Consider the following 22,398-nt stretch of genomic DNA (forward strand, 5'->3'; position numbering starts at 1 on the left):
CACTGTCAGTATGTTGCCTGTATGAAACCTACTTCTGGGAGCTTCACCATCAACCCTGGACTACAGGTACTGACCAGGACTAGCTCAACTCCACTGGTATATTCCAACTTAGACTCCAGGTACTGACTAGGAATGCCTAGACTCCAGGTACTAACTAAGAATGCTAGACTCCAGGTACTGAGTAGGAATGCCTAGACTGACTAGGAATGCCTAGACTCCAGGTACTGAATAGGAATTGTAGTCTCGAGGTACTGAGTAAGAATGCTGGACTCCAGGTACTTACTTGGAATGCTAGACTCCAGGTACTGACTAGGAATGCTGGACTCCAGGTACTGACTAGGAATGCTAGACTCCAGGTACTGACTAGGAATGCTAGACTCCAGGTACTGACTAGGAATGCTAGACTCCAGGTACTGACTAGGAATGCTAGACTCCAGGTACTGACTAGGAATGCTGGACTCCAGGTACTGACCAGGAATGCTAGACTCCAGGTACTGACTAGGAATGCTAGACTCCAGGTACTGACTAGGAATGCTAGACTCCAGGTATTTACTAGGAATGCTAGACTCCAGGTACTGAGTAAGAATGCTAGACTCCAGGTACTGAGTAAGAATGCTAGACTCCAGGTAGTGACTAGGAATGCTAGACTCCAGGTACTGACTAGGAATGCTAGACTCCAGGTACTGAGTAGGAATGCCTAGACTCCAGGTACTGACTGGGAAGGCCTAATAGCTAGCTACCTTTGTTTGCCTGTTCCTTAGCTAGCTAGCTTTCAGCTGACAGGTGTTAGCTAGCTACAGAGACTACTGGACAAGCAAGCTAACGTTAGCTAGGTAATGCTAGGTAATCAAAATAGCTGTTTTGCATGTATTGATTAACCTCAGTTTGAATACCACCATACAGTTAGCTGTGTGATTTAACATTGATTTAAGGTTAGGGTTAGATTTAACATGTTACTGCAGTGGGCTAAATCAGGTGTTTCTTGGCAGTCTTCAACAAATCTACTTTGAAACAAAAGTATACACCTCACATACTGTATGGGCTTTAAATAAAAAAAGACACCTGTACCATGTCAGTTATAGAGTTGAAATGTCTTCCATTTTGAGTTTGCATCCCAATATTACACTTTATATACATCACGGAGGGCTGAAATATAACAAAACCGTTTGACATAAAAACAATGGATTTTTTTGTGGTTGATTTTTTATAATGTTTTATTTTCATAATTATGAAAAATATGAATAACATTCCACCCATAAGACCACTAGAGGGTTATTTGGTCATTTGACTGCAGGAAAGGGTTTTAACAACACTGCTAACCGAACTTTAAATTGAGACCAAAAAGCTCATTTTTGCTTTCATGATTTTTTTAAATAGACAATTCTGACTTTGCAGCAGGCCTATCTAAGGGGAAATCGCTCAGTTCTGCCTCCAGGACAAGACTCATGACAATAAATGTCAACCGGCTCTGATTACAGCTCTACACAATCAGATATACCTTAAAGCAGTCAGGTATGTATTCACCCCACCACTGTTCCTCCTGACCAAGGTGCTATTAGGGCCCAGGACTAGCAGTCATCTGTCAATGTGTTTGGCTGTATAGCGCAGCAACATCCATCTCCGACTAACACTGCTGTCCCACCTATTGATTACCACCTAAATACATCTGTTTCAAAGCAACGTTTTCAGAACAGCTTGAGCTGGACCAATTTGGGATGATCGGCTTTTGGTAGCTAAGCAATGTAATCGAAAAGGATTCATTTGAGTGCAACACCTAAAATGTATCCTTTTCTGCGTGGAATTAATTTTTGTGTTGAAATAAAATAAGATCTTAGGATACATACAGATGCTCTTAATCCAAGACATGGTGTTTAATGTAAGGTGAGTATTGGGACACGTAGCAAATTGGGAGACTTAAGCTTTGTAATGGATATCTTTAAATGTGCACAATAACACAACCTACAGTTGATGCCTGTGTGATAGTGAGAAAGTATCTGATGATAAACCATTGGTTCAATGGGATCGACGTCATCATTGTGGGCGTGGCACCCCGTGTAATGACCTGCGTCTCCAGAGGCATAACAGTAAGTCAAATGACATAGCGTTCGGAGGTAAATAATGTGAAGGTTATAAACAACTAAGAAAGGATATTGTGAATATGTAATTGTGAATCAAAATGACTGTAAATGGTTTTCTTACTAATCTCACCTAATTTTGAATGTTGACATTTTGACAGTGTCCCAGTAGGCCATTGTGAAACTGGGACATCCCGTTACTGTCAAACTGGGATATCCTGTTACTGTGAAACTGGGATATCCTGTTACTGTCAAACTGGGATATCCCGTTACTGTGAAACTGGGACATCCCGTTACTGTGAAACTGGGACATCCCGTTACTGTGAAACTGGGACATCCCGTTACTGTGAAACTGGGACATCCTGTTACTGTCAAACTGGGACATCCTGTTACTGTCAAACTGGGACATCCTGTTACTGTCAAACTGGGACATCCTGTTACTGTCAAACTGGGACATCCTGTTACTGTCAAACTGGGACATCCTGTTACTGTCAAACTGGGACATCCCGTTACTGTCAAACTGGGACATCCCGTTACTGTCAAACTGGGACATCCCGTTACTGTCAAACTGGGACATCCCGTTACTGTCAAACTGGGACATCCCGTTACTGTCAAACTGGGACATCCCGTTACTGTCAAACTGGGACATTCCGTTACTGTCAAACTGGGACATTCCGTTACTGTCAAACTGGGACATTCCGTTACTGTCAAACTGGGACATTCCGTTACTGTCAAACTGGGACATCCCGTTACTGTCAAACTGGGACACTGCTCTAGGTCATTTTAATTGAGATTTTTTTTGGGGGGGGGATTAAGAAATGCTTGCTTTTGTAACAGAAATCAATTTTCTAAATAGGATCAAATGTTCAATTTCATTAATAAAATCTGCTATCAGCTAGCTTACAAGTGAAAGCTAGCATAGCTGCATATGAACTTAAAAAAAAAACCTCTACAGGATCGGTGGGTCCCCTGCTGGACGGTTGAGGCTAATGCGATTAGCATGAGGTTGTAAGTAACAAGAAGATTTCACCGGACATAGACATATCTGATATTGGCAGAAAGCTTAAATTCTTGTTCATCTAACTGCACTGTCCAATTTACAGTAGCTATTACAGTGAAAGAATACCATGCTATTGTTTGAGGAGTGCACAGTTATGAACTTGAAAAGTTATTAATGAACCAATTAGGTACATTTGGGCAGTCTTGATACAACATTTTGAACAGAAATCAATGGTTCATTGGATCAGTCTAAAATGTTTGTCTGAAACACAACACACTGAATGTTGCCGTTATCTGCTACTAAAAGCCATAAGCCATGGCACAATATATCCAAGGTGCCACAGTATCAAAGCTGATACTGAATTAACAACAAATTGGATAACTGGGCTAGTGTAACCTGAGGGATGAACCCAGGATTAATGCTGGAGAAACCAACGTCTTGACCATTAGACCAAGAGGAAATACCCTATTGGCCCTAGGGCCAACACTGATTTTGAAGTCGCCGGCGAGGCTACCCATCACAATGAGCATCCGCGACCGACTCATGTCTGCTACACTAGCAGGCAGCAGATTTGCTTTGAAGGCCACGTTTTCTCAGACGACATAACAGGTGTCAAAATGGATCATAGCAATTGCAGATCAACTTTTATCTGAAACGAACAAACATTCACACTCTCTTAATGCCAAATGGTGCACTATTCCCCACAGAGTTCACTACTTTTAACCAGAGTCCTACGGGTCCTTGTCAAAAGTAGTGCACTACATTGGGAATAGGGTGCCCTTTGGCGTATAGGCCATCTCTGAGAAGATTTTGTATTTTTTTATTTTACCTTTATTTAACTAGGCAAGTCAGTTAAGAACAAATTCTTATTTTCAATGACGGCCTAGGAACAGTGGGTTAACTGCCTTGTTCAGGGGCAGAACGACTGATGATGATCCGTGAGGGTGAAGGAGGAAAGATAAGAAACGTGATTTATAATAACAAATGACAAAAAATGGAGATCACAACCATTTGTACCTGTATTGTTTAGCAAATGACTTCCTTCCTCAGCACTAATTGCAGCGATCACTTATGCGGCGTGGCGAACTGTCACGTCGGCCTGCGTGTAATTACACCGAGAACAACGCTTCATTGCCCCCCTAATGAATTCTCTGTGTAAGCACATACAGGTTAGTGTTTGGTTAACATAATGAAGGACATTCGTTTTTGGGGGGGCAGAATCTGAGGAGATAATTGGTTGTGACCAGAGTAATAGGAAGAGAAAAACACATTATGTGTTGTTAGTGTGAATGAGGGGCACAACAGTATAATAATGACAGTCATGTTCTTCCACACAGATATCGACAAACCATTTCTGTGTGGACCTCGCTTTGTGCACGGGGGAATTGTCATGCTGAAACAGGATAGGGCCTTCTCCAAACTGTTGCCTCAAAGTTGGAAGCGCAGAATTGTCTACAATGTCATTGTATACTATAGGGTTAAGATTATCCTTCACAGGAATTAAGGGGCCTAGTCCAAACCATGAAAAACAGCCCCAGACCATTAATTATCCTCCACCAAACTTTACACTTGACATTATGCATTTGGGCAGGTAGCTTTCTCCTGGTGTCCGCCAAACCCAGTTTCATCTGCCAGACGGTGAAGCGTGATTCATCAATACAGAGAATGCATTTTCACTGCTCATTTCCACTGCTCCAGAGTCCAATGGCAGCAAGCTGACGCTTGGCATTGGGCATGGTGATCTTAGGCTTGTATGCGGCTACTTGGCCATGGAAACCAATTTCATGAAGCTCCTGACGAGCAGTTCTTGTGCTGACATTGCTTGCAGAGGCAGTTTGAAACTCGGTAGTGAGTGTTGCAACCGAGGACAGTCGATTTTTATGTGCTGCGCGTTTCAGTTTTATGTGCTGCGTGTACATTGCACTCGGTGGTCCCGTTCTGTGAGCTTGTGTAGCCTACCACTTCTGTGAGCTTGTGTAGCCTACCACTTCTGTGAGCTTGTGTAGCCTACCACCAGAATCCACTCATTTGAAGCGGTGTCCACATCCTTTTGTATATACAGTGTATGATAGGAATGGAAATTATCTCCTTTTTTAAGTGTGGAATATTTCACTGCATATGAATTGAACATTTACTAACTGTACTTGTTTTGCTTATCTAAATAACTTGTATTACTATTTAAAAAACACAAATTTATGTAATTGATCAAAATATGTTGTCTTGACACATATCTCATATCTTGGATGAGTTTCCAATTGACACTAATTGACCCTTCGTTAAGCCCCACCCCAGAATTTGGGGCAACCAATCGCAGCGCACGTCAGACAAGCTCACATTTTAAACGCATGGAGGCCATTGTAAAGACAGAGCAAAAACAAATAGTTTAAATGGCTAATAACAGTGCACCAGGAGTACTTGCTACAGAGCCTGTAGGAGTATTTTTCGAATGCTACATTGTTTGCTAGCTCAGCTGGTTATCTACTGTAGCTCCCGGTATAAATTACATCGACCACCCAACATTGCTAAAGCTGGCTAGCTAGCCAGTTAATATAACTTGTTTTTTCTAAATGTATGTTGGCTAACTTAGTTAGCAATGTTATGAATATAACTCTCATCTACTGTTGACATCAGGATATGATTTGAGCGCAGTAGTTAGTCCGAAAAGTGGTTAGTAGTAGGGGTGTGCCGAGTACTTGGAAAAAAACGAGTAACGGATATGGAGAATTTTGCGAATACGATTATGACAAGTCTTTTTTTTGTATTATCCTTGGTCAGCCAGGACGCATCTCTCTTTCACTCAAACAGTGTGAAGCGCTGTGTGCTCTAAACAACTATTGGCTTGTCTATCTTTAAAGAAACAGGTGGGGTATTGGTTGAGGCTGGTGCAACGATTGAATTGGATTAGAAAATGCCACTCTCATTTCCCCCGACAGAAACACGTGCGGCTCTTAATCACTCACACAGTGAGGGGCACAAGTCCCCCCTTCTCAAAACATTGTGTGTGTGAATCATAATCCGTGACTAGTCATTGTTGTTCTAGCTATCAATCTAGTTATTGTCTGTAGACTTTTCTGAGGGCATATGGTTGTTTGTCTACTTAGCACTGTTTAGAAGGTTACTGCTTTGTCTGTTCCTATAAATATTCCATTGCTGACGACGTCTGTTGTTAAGTCGTGATCTAAGCCCATGCTTGCTTGCTATTGTTATTTATTCTCGCCCAGGCATGTTTCCTGAGCGACAGATCATTAGAAAATCTAATGAAAAATCAAATCAAATGTATTTATATAGCCCTTCTTACATCAGCTGATATCTCAAAGTGCTGTACAGAAACCCAGCCTAAAACCCCAAACAGCAAGCAATGCAGGTGTAGAAGCACGGTGGCTAGGAAAAACTCCCTAGAAAGGCCAAAACCTAGGAAGAAACCTAGAGAGGAACCAGGCTATGAGGGGTGGCCAGTCCTCTTCTGGCCGTGCCGGGTGGAGATTATAACAGAACATGGCCAAGATGTTCAAATGTTCATAAATGACCAGCATGGTCCGATAATAATAATCACAGTAGTTGTCGAGGGTGCAACAAGTCAGCACCTCAGGAGTAAATGTCAGTTGGCCGATCATTCAGAGTATCTCTACCTCTCCTGTTGACTCTAGAGCGTTGAAAACAGCAGGTCTGGGACAGGTAGCACGTCCGGTGAACAGGTCAGGGTTCCATAACCGCAGGCAGAACAGTTGAAACTGGAGCAGCAGCACGGCCAGGTGGACTGGGGACAGCAAGGAGTCATCATGCCAGGTAGTCCTGATTTGAAAATAAATAAATAAATGAAGAACTAAATCTACATACATACAGGTGAAAGGCAGCTGCTGTAATAGCTTCTCTACAGGTGAAAGGCAGCTGCTGTATGAAAGCTTCTCTACAGGTGAAAGGCAGCTGCTGTAAGAGAGCTTCAATACAGGTGAAAGGCAGCTGCTGTAAGTGAGCTTCTCTACAGGTGAAAGGCAGCTGCTGTAAGAGAGCTTCTCTACAGGTGAAAGGCAGCTGCTGTAAGAGGGCTTCACTACAGGTGAAAAGCAGCTGCTGTAAGAGGGCTTCTCTACAGGTGAAAGGCAGCTGCTGTAAGTGGGCTTCTCTACAGGTGAAAGGCAGCTGCTGTAAGAGGGCTTCACTACAGGTGAAAAGCAGCTGCTGTAAGAGGGCTTCTCTACAGGTGAAAGGCAGCTGCTGTAAGAGAGCTTCTCTACAGGTGAAAGGCAGCTGCTGTAAGAGGGCTTCACTACAGGTGAAAGGCAGCTGCTGGAAGGGAGCTTCTGTACAGGTGAAAGGCAGCTGCTGTAAGAGGGAATCACTACAGGTGAAAGGCAGCTGCTGTAAGAGGGCTTCACTACAGGTTAAAGGCAGCTGCTGTAAGTGAGCTTCTCTACAGGTGAAAGGCAGCTTCTGTAAGAGGGCTTCACTACAGGTGAAAGGCAGCTGCTGTAAGAGAGCTTCACTACAGGTGAAAGGCAGCTGCTGTAAGAGCTTCTCTACAGCTGAAAGGCAGCTGCTGTAAAATAGCTTCACTACAGGTGAAAGGCAGCTGCTGTAAGAGGGCTTCACTGCAGCTGAAAGGCAGCTGCTGTAATAGCTTCTCTACAGCTGAAAGGCAGCTGCTGTAAGAGGGCTTCACTACAGGTGAAAGGCAGCTGCTGTAAGAGAGCTTCTCTACAGGTGAAAGGCAGCTGCTGTAAGTGAGCTTCTCTGCAGGTGAAAGGCAGCTGCTGTAAGTGGGCTTCACTACAGGTGAAAGGCAGCTGCTGTATGTGAGCTTCACTACAGCTTAAAGGCAGCTGCTGTATGTGAACTTCACTACAGGTGAAAGGCAGCTGCTGTAAATATTAACTACTGTAGGGCACTGAGTTTTCCTTCACTGCATGACCTTGACCAGGAACAACTCTGAACCCTGCTCATTTCACAAGGCATCACTTGAACATTAAGAGTTAAATTCTATATCTACAAAACAACTTTTTTAAATCAGCCATATGTTTGCCTCTGACCTGGTTGAAGCTGTGGAGGGCAGCGTGCAGACTGGTGTGCATGCCGGTGGGTGGCTCGTTGGGGATCTTGATGGCGTCCTCCAGGATGCCTCTGGGGATGACGTGCTGGTCAGGGCTGGGCGCTGGCTCCCCGCTGATGAACACCCGGTAGTCATGGTGTCCACCCCGGTACTCTCCAGGAGGGCTTCCAGAGTGGGCAACCACTGCGTCAACAGGTGCACTTTCTGACCGAAACAACACACACACACAAAACTGTATTTATTGTATTTTATGTGTTCATTAGCGTTTCTCAATGAGGGGAAATGTTTCTAGAAACAAGACCTAAACACTTTTGTTCCAGCCAAGTACCGAAGCAGCGGATTTAGCTGATCTAATCTAATCACGCTTTAGATTGAACCAAACTGATTGAACCAAATTGATAGAACCAAATTGAACCAATTAGGTTCCCTGGCTCAGATCAAGAAGGCAGATAATCATGTTGAATCAGGTGCTCTATTCTATTGTTGCTGGCTGGTTGCTGGACCAACATCATACAGTCACTACGACCCTCCAGACTACCACTAGTCTAGTCTGGCTACTGGAACAACATCATACAGTCACTATGACCTTCCAGACTACCTCTAGTCTAGTCTGGCTGCTGACTGGAACAACATCATACAGTCACTATGACCCTCCAGACTACCACTTGTCTAGTCTGGCTACTGGAACAACATACAGTCACTATGACCCTCCAGACTACCACTAGTCTAGTCTGGCTGCTGGAACAACATCATACAGTCACTATGACCCTCCAGACTACCACTAGTCTAGTCTGTCTGCTGACTAGAACAACATCATACAGTCACTATGACCCTCCAGACTACCACTAGTCTAGTCTGGCTGCTGGAACAACATCATACAGTCACTATGACCCTCCAGACTACCACTAGTCTAGTCTGGCTGCTGGAACAACATCATACAGTCACTATGACCCTCCAGACTACCACTAGTATAGTCTGGCAGACTGGAACAACATCATACAGTCACTATGACCCTCCAGACTACCACTAGTCTAGTCTGGCTGCTGGAACAACATCATACAGTCACTATGACCCTCCAGACTACAACTAGTATAGTCTGGCAGACTGGAACAACATCATACAGTCACTATGACCCTCCAGACTACCACTAGTCTAGTCTGGCTGCTGACTAGAACAACATCATACAGTCACTATGACCCTCCAGACTACCACTAGTATAGTCTGGCTACTGGAACAACATCATACAGTCACTATGACCCTCCAGACTACCACTAGTCTAGTCTGGCTACTGGAACAACATCATACAGTCACTATGACCCTCCAGACTACCACTAGTCTAGTCTGGCTACTGGAACAACATCATACAGTCACTATGACCCTCCAGACTACCACTAGTCTAGTCTGGTTGCTGACTGGAACAACATCATACAGTCACTATGACCCTCCAGACTACCACTAGTCTAGTCTGGCTGCTGGAACAACATCATACAGTCACTATGACCCTCCAGACTACCACTAGTCTAGTCTGGCTGCTGGAACAACATCATACAGTCACTATGACCCTCCAGACTACCACTAGTCTAGTCTGGCTGCTGACTGGAACAACATCATACAGTCACTATGACCCTCCAGACTACCACTAGTCTAGTCTGGCAGACTGGAACAACATCATACGGTCACTATGACCCTCCAGACTTCCACTAGTCTAGTCTGGCTACTGGAACAACATCATACAGTCACTATGACCCTCCAGACTACCACTAGTATAGTCTGGCAGACTGGAACAACATCATACAGTCACTATGACCCTCCAGACTACCACTAGTCTAGTCTGGCTACTAGAACAACATCATACAGTCACTATGACCCTCCAGACTACCACTAGTCTAGTCTGGCTGCTGGAACAACATCATACAGACCCTCCAGACTACCACTAGTATAGTCTGGCAGACTGGAACAACATCATACAGTCACTATGACCCTCCAGACTACCACTAGTATAGTCTGGCAGACTGGAACAACATCATACAGTCACTATGACCCTCCAGACTACCACTAGTCTAGTCTGGCTACTGGAACAACATCATACAGTCACTATGACCCTCCAGACTACCACTAGTATAGTCTGGCAGACTGGAACAACATCATACAGTCACTATGACCCTCCAGACTACCACTAGTCTAGTCTGGCTACTAGAACAACATCATACAGTCACTATGACCCTCCAGACTACCACTAGTCTAGTCTGGCTGCTGGAACAACATCATACAGACCCTCCAGACTACCACTAGTATAGTCTGGCAGACTGGAACAACATCATACAGTCACTATGACCCTCCAGACTACCACTAGTATAGTCTGGCAGACTGGAACAACATCATACAGTCACTATGACCCTCCAGACTACCACTAGTCTAGTCTGGCTACTGGAACAACATCATACAGTCACTATGACCCTCCAGACTACCACTAGTCTAGTCTGGCTACTGGAACAACATCATACAGTCACTATGACCCTCCAGACTACCACTAGTATAGACTTACCTACTGTATTACCGTGTCCAGCAGGCTGTACTGGAGGGCCGAAACACTTCTGGTTTTCATTCTCTACTTCTAATCAAAGGGAAAAGGAAAGACCTAGTCAGTTGTACAACCTAATGCATTCAACTGAAATGTGCCTTCTGTATCTAACCCAACCCCTCTGAATCAGAGAGGTGCCAGGGGCTGCCTTAATCCACTTCCACGTCTTCGGTGCCCAGGGAACAGTGGGTTAACTGCCTTGCTCAGAGGCAGAACGACATATTTTAACCTTGTCAGCTCGGGATTCGATCCAGTAACCTTTCGGTTACTGGCCCAATGCGGCATGGACTAATTCAGACCTGGGACACCAGGTGAGTGTAATTAACTACCAGGTAGAATGAATGATGTTTGGGCCCTCCAGGACAGGAATATGGCAGCCCTGCTGTACACCGTAATACAGTTTTCAGAAAGTAGTTTGAATGTCTGAGTGCCAGAAGCCCAGGGTACTGTCTGCACTTTGTGGACTATTCCATTTGTTCCACTGAGCCATGCAACCTCAATCAAATACTTCCATACTGACAAATGCTGTTCCCTACCTGCAGGATGACCCAGTGTCTGCTGTTCCCGACCTGCAGGATGACCCAGTGTCTGCTGTTCCCTACCTGCAGGATGACAGAGTGTCAGCTGTTCCCTACCTGCAGGATGACCCAGTGTCTGCTGTTCCCTACCTGCAGGATGACCGAGTGTCAGCTGTTCCCTACCTGCAGGATGACCCAGTGTCAGCTGTTCCCTACCTGCAGGATGACCCAGTGTCTGCTGTTCCCTACCTGCAGGATGACCCAGTGTCTGCTGTTCCCTACCTGCAGGATGACCCAGTGTCTGCTGTTCCCTACCTGCAGGATGACCCAGTGTCTGCTGTTCCCTACCTGCAGGATGACCCAGTGTCTGCTGTTCCCTACCTGCAGGAGGACCCAGTGTCTGCTGTTCCCTACCTGCAGGATGACCCAGTGTCTGCTGTTCCCTACCTGCAGGATGACCCAGTGTCTGCTGTTCCCTACCTGCAGGATGACCCAGTGTCGGCTGTTCCCTACCTGCAGGATGACCCAGTGTCTGCTGTTCCCTACCTGCAGGATGACCCAGTGTCTGCTGTTCCCTACCTGCAGGATGACCCCGTGTCGGCTGTTCCCTACCTGCAGGATGACCCAGTGTCTGTGTTGAGAGGCCTTCTGCAGGGCCCCTGTCAGCCACCTCCTCCTGACCCAGAGACACATTGTGTAGTGTCCCCAGCTCTATGGAGAAACCCAGCCTCAATCCCACAACACAGGACACAAGACACTCAGAATATCTCTCCACAGTCCCCACGTGCTTCTTATCATCAGGATGTATCTGAATCAGGTGATTAATGTGAGAACAGGACTGGAGTCTGCTGCTCAACCCAGTAGCTCTCTAGGAGGAGGGTTGGCAGCCCGGTGTTAGTGTGTTGTGTAGCCAGGTTCTCCACATTGTTGAGTGGGTCCACTCCAGGAGAGAGGATGCAGAACACAGGGCTGGAGGGGCTACTCTCCAGCTTGGCAGCGTCCACATTTCTCGCTCCCAAGCTCTCCTCCACAAAGCTCCTGTCACAGATTTAGTTACTTACTCACTATGGGACTGATAGAGGTGAAATACAGTATGTTACTATCATTTCCTTACTGGCAAAGCTTGAAGTGCATAAAACTGTTGCATTTACATTCACCACGTCCAAGTCCGTTTACAAACAAGTGCAGAGGCCACACTTCCTCACCAGAAATGAAAGAATACTGTAGAATATGTAGTGCTGATGTCTCAGTCCCAAATGGAACCCTTGGGCCCTGGTCAAAAGTAGTGCACTATATAGGGAATAATAGGGGGCCATTTGGGACATAACCGATGTCTCACCTGAGGGCGTAGGTCATTCTGTCAGGGCGTATGGCTCTCAGCATAACGAGTTTCTGTAGGGAGCTTTTATTCTTCCAGTCCTGAGGAAACCCCACTCTCTCAGGACACTCTGAGTCTACCGTCTTCCTCCAGCGCTTGGCTGAGCCCTCAATGTCCCGGTCCAACCCCCCGGAACTCATCCAGGGTAGACAGGGTCTGAGGAGATCATCATCATCACACCACCATAAGCTGCCAATGTCCCATTGCAGGCTCCCTATTCCCTATGGGCCCTGGTCAATAGTGTACTACATAGGGAATAAGGTGCCAGTTGGATCGCAAACACAATGTGCTACTGTACTTCTTAGTGCACTCATTTTAGTGCACTCTATGGGGAATAGGGTGTGATTAGTGCACTCAATGGGGAAAATGGTGTGATTAGTGCAGTCTATGGGGAATAGGGTGTGATTAGTGCACTCAATGGGGAATATGGTGTGATTAGTGCAGTCTATGGGGAATAGGGTGTGATTAGTGCACTCAATGGGGAATATGGTGTGATTAGTGCAGTCTATGGGGAATAGGGTGTGATTAGTGCACTCAATGGGGAATAGGGTGTGATTTAAGGTGCAGCCTTGGAGATGTGTGTTACCCTGACGATTCCCCAGGCTTGTGGGGACAGGAACGGGACAGGGCTGGCTACGCTGGGCTCCACTGGGAAATACAACAGGAAGTCCAACTCCTGGGCCTCAATCTGCCCACGGGTCAGCAGAATCTGGAGAGGAGAGACAACAGAGATATAACAACAGGTATAGATTAGATTCAGGTCAGAACTTCTATCCTATCAATAAAGTTTTTGATCAAACAAGAATATGGCCTCGGCTACCAGAAACATTAATCTGAAACAGAGACGTGAAGCCACGACCAGGCGAATGACAGCCTTACTGTAGACACTTTCTCACAGTGGAGTTGAGAACAGTTGGCAACAGGCAGGTGGCCATGACAGCTATTAGCATTCTGCCGTCAGGCCACACCCCCTGTCAGAGGTAACAGTCTGAACAGCTTTGGCCAGGCCAGGTGGGAGAGCTAATCAAAAGCAGCGTATGGTCCTTCTGTCCCGCTGACGGCCTCTAATTGAAGCTAATGTGGGGCCAGAATAAGTGCTTAGATTTATGAGAATGACAGGGGGGGCCAACCTTTTGGGGCGGCCCCGGGCCACTTACCTGGAAGGCGTTGTGTGACAGGAAGGTTGACTTGTCTCTCTGGAAGAGGCTCCGGCTGGTGTAGAGGAATGCTGAGTAGGTGACGGCCTCGGTCAAGGAGAGCACTCTGGCCCTCACGTCCTCGTCCCACTCCGCTCGCTCTATCGCTTTGTGGAAGACTGTGTTGAAGGTCTGGAGCACAGGTACAGGTACAGGGAGAAAGGTTCAGGGAGACAGATACAGGGAGACAGATACAGGGAGACAGGTACAGAGAGACAGGTACAGGGAGACAGGTACAGGGAGACAGGTATAGAAAGACAGGAACAGAGAGACAGGTACAGGAAGACAGGTACAGGGAGACAGGTACAGAGAGACAGGTACAGGGAGACAGGGAGGCAGGAACAGGTAGACAGGTACAGGGAGACAGGTACAGGGAGACAGGTGCAGAGAGACAGGCACAGAGAGACAGGTACAGGGAGACAGGTACAGGGAGCTGAACACAGGGAGACGGGTACAGAGAGACAGGTACAGGGAGACAGGTACAGGGAGACAGGTACAGGGAGACAGGTACAGAGAGACAGGTACAGAGAGACAGGTACAGAGAGACAGGTACAGATAGACAGGTACAGAGAGACAGGTACAGGGAGACAGGTACAGGGTGCTGGACACAGGGAGACAGGTACAGGGAGACAGGTACAGGGAGACAGGTACAGGGTGCTGGACACAGGGAGACAGGTACAGATAGACAGGTACAAGGAGACAGGTACAGAGATAAAGGGGATGTCATAGGTCCATAGTGTGATTAACTGTTATATTACACCCCAGGGAGTTTCCCCCATGTGTCTCAACAAGCTATGAGAGTAGTGAGTGACTACACAAACACTTGACAAGTATGACTCCAGATATTAAAAGCACCCTAAAGGAGAACTGGTACATGGAGTTATACAAGGTTTTAATCACCTTGAGGGAGAACTGGTACATGGAGTTATACAAGGTTTTAATCACCTTGAGGGAGAACTGGTACATGGAGTTATACAAGGTTTTAATCACCTTGAGGGAGAACTGGTACATGGAGTTATACAAGGTTATAATCTCATTGAGGGAGAACTGGTACATGGGGTTATAAGAGGTTTATAAGGGGTTGTAATCACCTTGAGGGAGAACTGGTACATGGCGTTATAAGAGGTTTATAAGGGGTTGTAATCACCTTGAGGGAGAACTGGTACATTGAGTTATAAGAGGTTTAGAAGAGGTTATAATCACCTTGAGGGAGAACTGGTACATGGAGTTATAAGCAATTATAATCACCTTCAGGGAGAACTGCTACATGGGGTTATAATCAGCTTCAGGAAGAACTGTTACATGGGGTTATAAGCAATTATAATCACCTTGAGGGAGAACTGGTACATGGGGTTATAAGATGTTATAATCACCTTGAGGGAGAACTGGTACATGGGGTTATAAGATGTTATAATCACCTTGAGGGAGAACTGGTACATGGGGTTGATTCTGTGCAGGTTGTAGATGATGAACAGAGAGGTTCTCTGGGCAGCAGGGCGGTAGAGCTCTCTGGCCTCGTTGATCTTTGTCTTGATCTCTCTGGCCTCCACCACCTGTGTGTGTATGTGTCAGTTAACACAATGAGCTATGAACTAGGGCCTCAGTCATGCTCCAGATTCCTCCCCATTTCAGCGTAGCCATAAGTACATTTCATTTGCAGGGAACACAGTGAAATGGAGCGCGCATTGCTCTACTAACTAGACTATAAAACAGTAGGCCTATATAATAACACATGGAATTTAAGTCTTGACGCTAGTACACATCCTAAACCAGACCTACTTAACTCCCAGATACTACAGTACATCAGAGAGGCTGGACAGTACATGTTTCCCTTATTGTTCTAACACCAGTGATACTAAACTCCCAGATACTACTGTACATCAGAGAGGCTGAACAGTACATGTTTCCCTTGTTGTTCTAACACCAGTGATACTAAACTCCCAGATACTACTGTACATCAGAGAGGCTGAACAGTACATGTTTCCCTTGTTGTTCTAACACCAGTGATACTTAACTCCCAGATACTACAGTACATCAGAGAGGCTGAACAGTACATGTTTCCCTTGTTGTTCTAACACCAGTGATACTAAACTCCCAGAGACTACTGTACATCAGAGAGGCTGAACAGTACATGTTTCCCTTGTTGTTCTAACACCAGTGATACTAAACTCCCAGATACTACTGTACATCAGAGAGGCTAAACAGTACATGTTTCCCTTGTTGTTCTAACACCAGTGATACTAAACTCCCAGATACTACAGTACATCAGAGAGGCTGAACAGTACATGTTTCCCTTGTTGTTCTAACACCAGTGATACTAAACTACAGGCTACTGTATGATTCATTTAACCTGGTTATCATGAACATAATTATACACTAAGATAGACTTTATTAGTCCACATGGGATGGAAATACTGTATGTCTTCTGCTTTTCCCCCAACACCTCCGATGTACACACACACACACACACACACACACACACACACACACACACAGGGGTGAAAGTTAGCCGGTGCGGTCTGGCTCAGCATCCGGTCCGGTACGGCAAAATAAATTGTGGGGGTACGCTGTATGCTAATAGATACCCATAGACTTCCAGTCATTGCGCTAACGCTACAGAATGTTAGCATTGGCTCGCAAAACTACTTCTAACTTCCTTCATACTGGACACAGAGACATAAAAATGGTATCAATGAGTTCATCTGACTGGGGAAGTAGACACAATCCCAAAGTATCCCTTTAAACCAGAAGCCCTCTGGTCAGAAATCCTCATGCTTCTCCAAACTTTGAAATGTTTAAAATGTTAACCACAAGGAAATAATCTTAAATGTATCCAGGAGATAATCTATCGTCTCCCAAAGTAACCAATACAGTATTTATCTGTTCCTCCATTTCAATTCAATTAGCAGAGGCTCGACAAACTCGACCCGGTGGCTTTTCATTTTTCACTAATTACCCTTCCCATGTCAGGCAACGGACCCCATTTTTTAGGGCCCAGGTTTCCCATGGCCCGGATCCTGCTACACTCTATATCTTCACAAGCAAAAATGAATGTACTATTGATAGAACCATTACTCCACCAAATGAAAGTCCTGGGCTGATGGATTGGCTTGTAGTCCTCCGTCAGCCATGAAAGGAAATAATTAGTATTCATTACTTCACACTCTACAACATTCCAATTATTAATGAACTTCAGCTGTGGAGCCCCACCGTATCCATCATGGCCATCACAGCAGGTTGTATTAATCACAAGCAGAAACAAGCGCAGGTCATCTACAGCGGATGAATTCATAATCAGATTTACCACAGGGATGAATTGTCATGGGTCGACAGACAACAGCAGCACTGTATCTGTTAGGAGTTCATGTCCCGTCTCAGATGTTCAATAACATTCACACACACGTTGGAAAGGAAGGAACAAGAAAGATGTGTGTTGATGGTTGAGAAGAGGAGGTGGATTTATAGTATTTTTATTTTTCCGTTTGCACCGTAGATACTTCCTGTTACATTGTGATATGTTGTTCATTTAGAGGATTGAACTCAGATAATCATAACAACGTTGGTGTGGAGGTGAATAAATATGCTTGGTGATTGGATTATTTGCTCCATTGGTTCAAAGGGACTCAGTGTAATAGATTGAAATACATCCACAACCATTTCACATCATAGTGAATTGATCATTCTTTCCATAACCTACGCTACGGCAAATGACCAAATCAACTACAAACTATAGGCTCACGTTGCCTAGTGATAGACCTATGTAGCCTAATAATAAGCCTATGTAGCCTAATGATCTGTATTGGAGATTGTCCTGGATACACTCCTGACCACTGTTGAGTGTGGTGGTGGTGTGTTGTTCCCATTCGTTTTCAGAGAGGGAAAGGCACAAGTCCCTTACCCACAAGAGAGGCTGGCTGCCCACTATTCAGGGCTAACCACTGAAGAATAACTGCTCAGTATTCACCACATAAAGACTATGAGCAGGCCAATGAACATCTATCACCAGCGTCAGAGGGGCGATCCATACGTCTGCCTCAGGGATTCAGAACACGCAATACAAATTCATCTATAATCTAAAGAGCAAGGAGCAATCATATCCCAGTCAGTCATGTCCCTGGAGCTGTCCACCGCTCAGTGAGACTCTAGCGTCAGTCAGGCAAATCCTCTGGCATTGTCTGTGTCCCAGATGGCACCCTAATCCCTATGCAGTGCACTAATTTTGTGCACTATATAGGGAATAGGGTTCGCAGCCATTCGGTATGGCAGATATGGTCTAATACTGTCCCTCAGGCCCATATTTAGACACGTTGGGAAAGTATTGACTTGTATATCAAAAGGGATATAAAACCATGGATCGATTAGTAATGTGTAGACAAGACTGGTTACAGGCTATAGGCACAACTATAGAATAAATAGCTTTTGCAGAGAAAGCACAGTACACAGTATGGTAATTGTATAGGGCTACTCTGTCTTAATGACAAAAATCTCACTGTTTGTCTCCTCCAGGGCTGGTTTCCTGGACACAGATTAAGGCTAATCCTAGACTAAAAAGTACTTTCAATGGACATTCTCAGTTGAAAGTGCTTTTTAGTCCAGGACTAGAGTTAATCTGTGTCTGGGAAACTGCCCCACCTAGAGATTTCATTGGTGGATTCCTGAGCCAGTAGATCTGTATAGGGACAGGTCAAACCAAGGACCATTGTCACTGCTTGACTTCCTTCCTTGATGGTGTTTCTCCCCAGTAGTGGCACTAGGACTGGCTCAACTCTCTCCTGTAGGTTCTCAATCAGAACAGTCTCTTGTGTTAATCTCCCCAGTTTTGGCACTAGGACTGGCTCAACTCTCTCCTGTAGGTTCTCAATCAGAACAGTCTCTTGTGTTTATCTCCCCAGTAGTGGCTCCCGGACTGGGTCAACTCTCTCCTGTAGGTTCTCAATCAGAACAGTCTCTTGTGTTTATCTCCCCAGTAGTGGCTCCCGGACTGGCTCAACTCTCTCCTGTAGGTTCTCAATCAGAACAGTCTCTTGTGTTTATCTCCCCAGTAGTGGCTCCAGGACTGGCTCAACTCTCTCCTGTAGGTTCTCAATCAGAACAGTCTCTTGTGTTTATCTCCCCAGTAGTGGCTCCCAGACTGGGTCAACTCTCTCCTGTAGGTTCTCAATCAGAACAATCTCTTGTGTTTATCTCCCCAGTAGTGGCTCCCGGACTGGGTCAACTCTCTCCTGTAGGTTCTCAATCAGAACAATCTCTTGTGTTTATCTCCCCAGTAGTGGCTCCCGGACTGGGTCAACTCTCTCCTGTAGGTTCTCAATCAGAACAGTATCTTGTGTTTATCTCCCCAGTAGTGGCTCCCGGACTGGGTCAACTCTCTCCTGTAGGTTCTCCATCAGAACAGTCTCTTGTGTTTATCTCCCCAGTAGTGGCTCCAGGACTGGGTCAACTCTCTCCTGTAGGTTCTCAATCAGAACAGTCTCTTGTGTTTATCTCCCCAGTAGTGGCTCCAGGACTGGGTCAACTCTCTCTTGTAGGTTCTCCATCAGAACAGTCTCTCCATAGGCAAGGGCTCGCTCTAACACATCCAAATACCTGTAGAGAATGATGATGGTAACACTTTAGAGAGAATTATACTTTATAGCATCCTGTATAATAACTTATAATACACTTACAATTGTATTATAAGGCATTATAAAGGATGTTATAAAGCATTAATCGTACAGTAGGTATTTCATTTAAAGTGTAACCCGAATGATTCACTGGAATAGGTAACTTGAATACTTTTTTACATTTGGTAACCGGCAAGCCAAATGACACATGGATGGGCGGAGTTAGAATGTCTGTCAGAAGAATAACAATGTACATTTTAATTACGCCTGTCTGCATATTTCAAGACATGGCATATGAGGGTGCAGTGAGAGAACCCATGGATTGGATGATACTTTTCTCATCAATCAATTTGAAAAAAAACATACAGTGCACTCGGAAAGTATTCAAACCCCACATTTTGTTATGTTACAGCCTTATTCTAAAATGGATGAAATACTTTCCCCCCCTCATCAATCTACACACAATACCCCATAATGACAAAGCAAAAACAGGTTTTGGAAAAAATACATACATAAAAAAATGAAATATCACATTTACATAAGTATTTAGACCCTTAACTTTGTTGAAGCACCTTTGGCAGCGATTACAGCCTCGAGTCTTCTTAGGTATGAAGGTACAAGCTTGGCACACCTGTATTTGGGGAGTTTCTCCCATTCTTCTCTGCAGATCCTCTCAAGCTCTGTCAGGTTAGATAGGGAGCATTGCTGCACAGCTATTTTCAGGTCTCTCCAGAGATCAGGTTCAAGTCCTGGCTCTGGCTGGGCCACTCAAAGACATTCAGAGACTTGTCCCGAAGCCATTCCTGTGTTGTTTTGGCTGCGTGCTTAATGTCAATGTCCTGTTGAAAGGTGAACCTTCTCCCCAGTCTGAGTTCCTGAGCGCTCTGGAGCAGGTTTTCATCAAGGATCTCTCTGTACTTTGTTCCGTTCATTTTCCCCTCGATTCTGACAAGCTTCCCAGTCCCTGACACTGAAAAACATCCTCACTGTAATTGATCTCGTCCTCCTCTTCTGAGGAGGAGTAGCGAGAAGGATCAGAGGACCAATGCGCATTATGGTAAGTGTCCACAATGTTTAATCAAAAATGAACACTGAAATACAAAACAATAAACATGACTAAACGACACAAACGAAACAGTCCTGTGTGGCACAAACACTGGCACGGAAAATAAACACCCACAACTCAAAAGTGAAACCAGGCTACCTAAGTATGATTCTCAATCAGGGACAACGATTGACAGCTACCTCTGATTGAGAACCATACTAGGCCGAACACAGAAATCCCAAATTATAGAAAAACGAACATAGACAACCCACCCAACTCATGCCCTGATCATACTAAAACAAAGATATAATAACAGAACTAAGGTCAGAACGTGACACTCACAGCATGATGCTGCCACCACCATGCTTCACCGTAGGGATGGTGCCAGGTTTCCTCCAGATGTGATGCTTGGCATTCAGGCCAAATAGTTCAATCTTGGTTTCATCACACCAGAGAATCTTGTTTCTCATGGTCTGAGAGTCCTTTAGGTACCTTTTGGCAAACTCCAATCGGGCTGTCATGTGCCTTTTACTGAAGAGTGGCTTCCGTCTGGCCATTCTACCATCAAGACCTGATTGATGGAGTGCTGCAGAGATGGTTGTCTCTGGAAGGTTCTGCCATCTCCACAGAGGATCTCTGGAGCTCTGTCATAGTGACCAACTGGTTCTTGGTCATCTCCCTGACCAAGGCTCTTCTCCCTCGACTACTTGCTTGCTCAGTTTGGCTGGGCAGTTTGGCTGGGCAGCCAGCTCTAGGAAGAGTCTTGATGGTTCTAAACTTCTACTATTTAAGAATGATTGGTACCTTTCCAGCAGATCTGTGCCTCGACACGATCCTGTCTCTGAGCCCTACAGACAATTCCTTTGACCTTATGGCTTGGTTTTTGATCTGACATGCACTGTCAACTATGGGACCTTATATAGACAGGTGTGTGCCTTTCCAAATCATGTCCAGTTAGTTGAATTTACCACACAGGTGTACTCAAATCAAGTTGTAGAAACATCTCAAAGATGATAATTGGAAACAGGAGGCTCCTGAGCTCAATTTCAAGTCTCATAGCAAAATGTCTAAATACTAATGTAAATAAGATATTTCTGTATTTGAATTGTAATAATTCTGCAAAAATCGCTAAAAATCTGTTTTCACTTTGTCATTAGGGGGTAAGGTGTTTAGATTGATGAGAAAATGTATAATTTAATCAATTTTAGAATAAGGCTGTAACGTTACAAAATGTGGAAAATGTCAAAGAGTCTGAATACTTTTCAAACTGTAGCTGATAATTAGTAGTGACCAGTGATTAGCCTGGTCCCATCCTGTATCTACTGTCCAGGCACCAAATCTTCTATGGTTATCATACCCTACTGTATATGTTTGGCTAAAGTACAAACAGACTGGACCACTTGGATAGACACTGTTCAGTGATACAAAACAAACCCTTGTGACCATCAATGTTCCAAGTCCAACTTGCTTCCATTCCTTTTTCACCCCCCTCTGAAATCTCTACTATCATTAATGAAACGCGTCAAAACAACGCCCTCCCTCTCTCACTCCATCTGGTGGAGCAGCTCCACCCTGAGCTCTGGCCCACAGCGCCTGCAGATCCACTTTATACCCTGCTGCTGGGGGTCCATCATAAGAGTCCAGCACTCGCCGGTGGTCAGGATGGCAGAGCTCTCTGTAGACATCCTATCGTTTGGCAGGCCCTGGTTGTGCCAGGCAGCCACGGTGGCATCGTCTGGAAGCATGAGGACAGGGTCCAGGTCGTCTGTCTGGTGGATGGAGACCTGGAACACACAGAGAGACAGACAGATGGAACCCTGTTCACTATATAGTGCACTAAATAATACATAGGGTGGCATTTGGAACTGACAGCAGTGAGGCGGTGATGTGACTCGGTTGGCTGTGTGTGGGGTACCGACTGTACAACCATGCAGGCCGATAGCGAGAGAGGCAAC

General features: G+C 45.2%; 1 pseudogene; it reads right to left on the bottom strand.

Annotated features, from left to right (window-relative positions):
- Window positions 1-7,972: 7,972 nt before the first annotated feature.
- LOC139405589 (dynein axonemal heavy chain 11-like) lies at window positions 7,973-16,802 on the bottom strand (annotated as a pseudogene).
- Window positions 16,803-22,398: the final 5,596 nt, after the last annotated feature.

The sequence above is a fragment of the Oncorhynchus clarkii genome, chromosome 3, assembly GCF_045791955.1.
Source record: "Oncorhynchus clarkii lewisi isolate Uvic-CL-2024 chromosome 3, UVic_Ocla_1.0, whole genome shotgun sequence".
Lineage (NCBI taxonomy): Eukaryota > Metazoa > Chordata > Actinopteri > Salmoniformes > Salmonidae > Oncorhynchus > Oncorhynchus clarkii.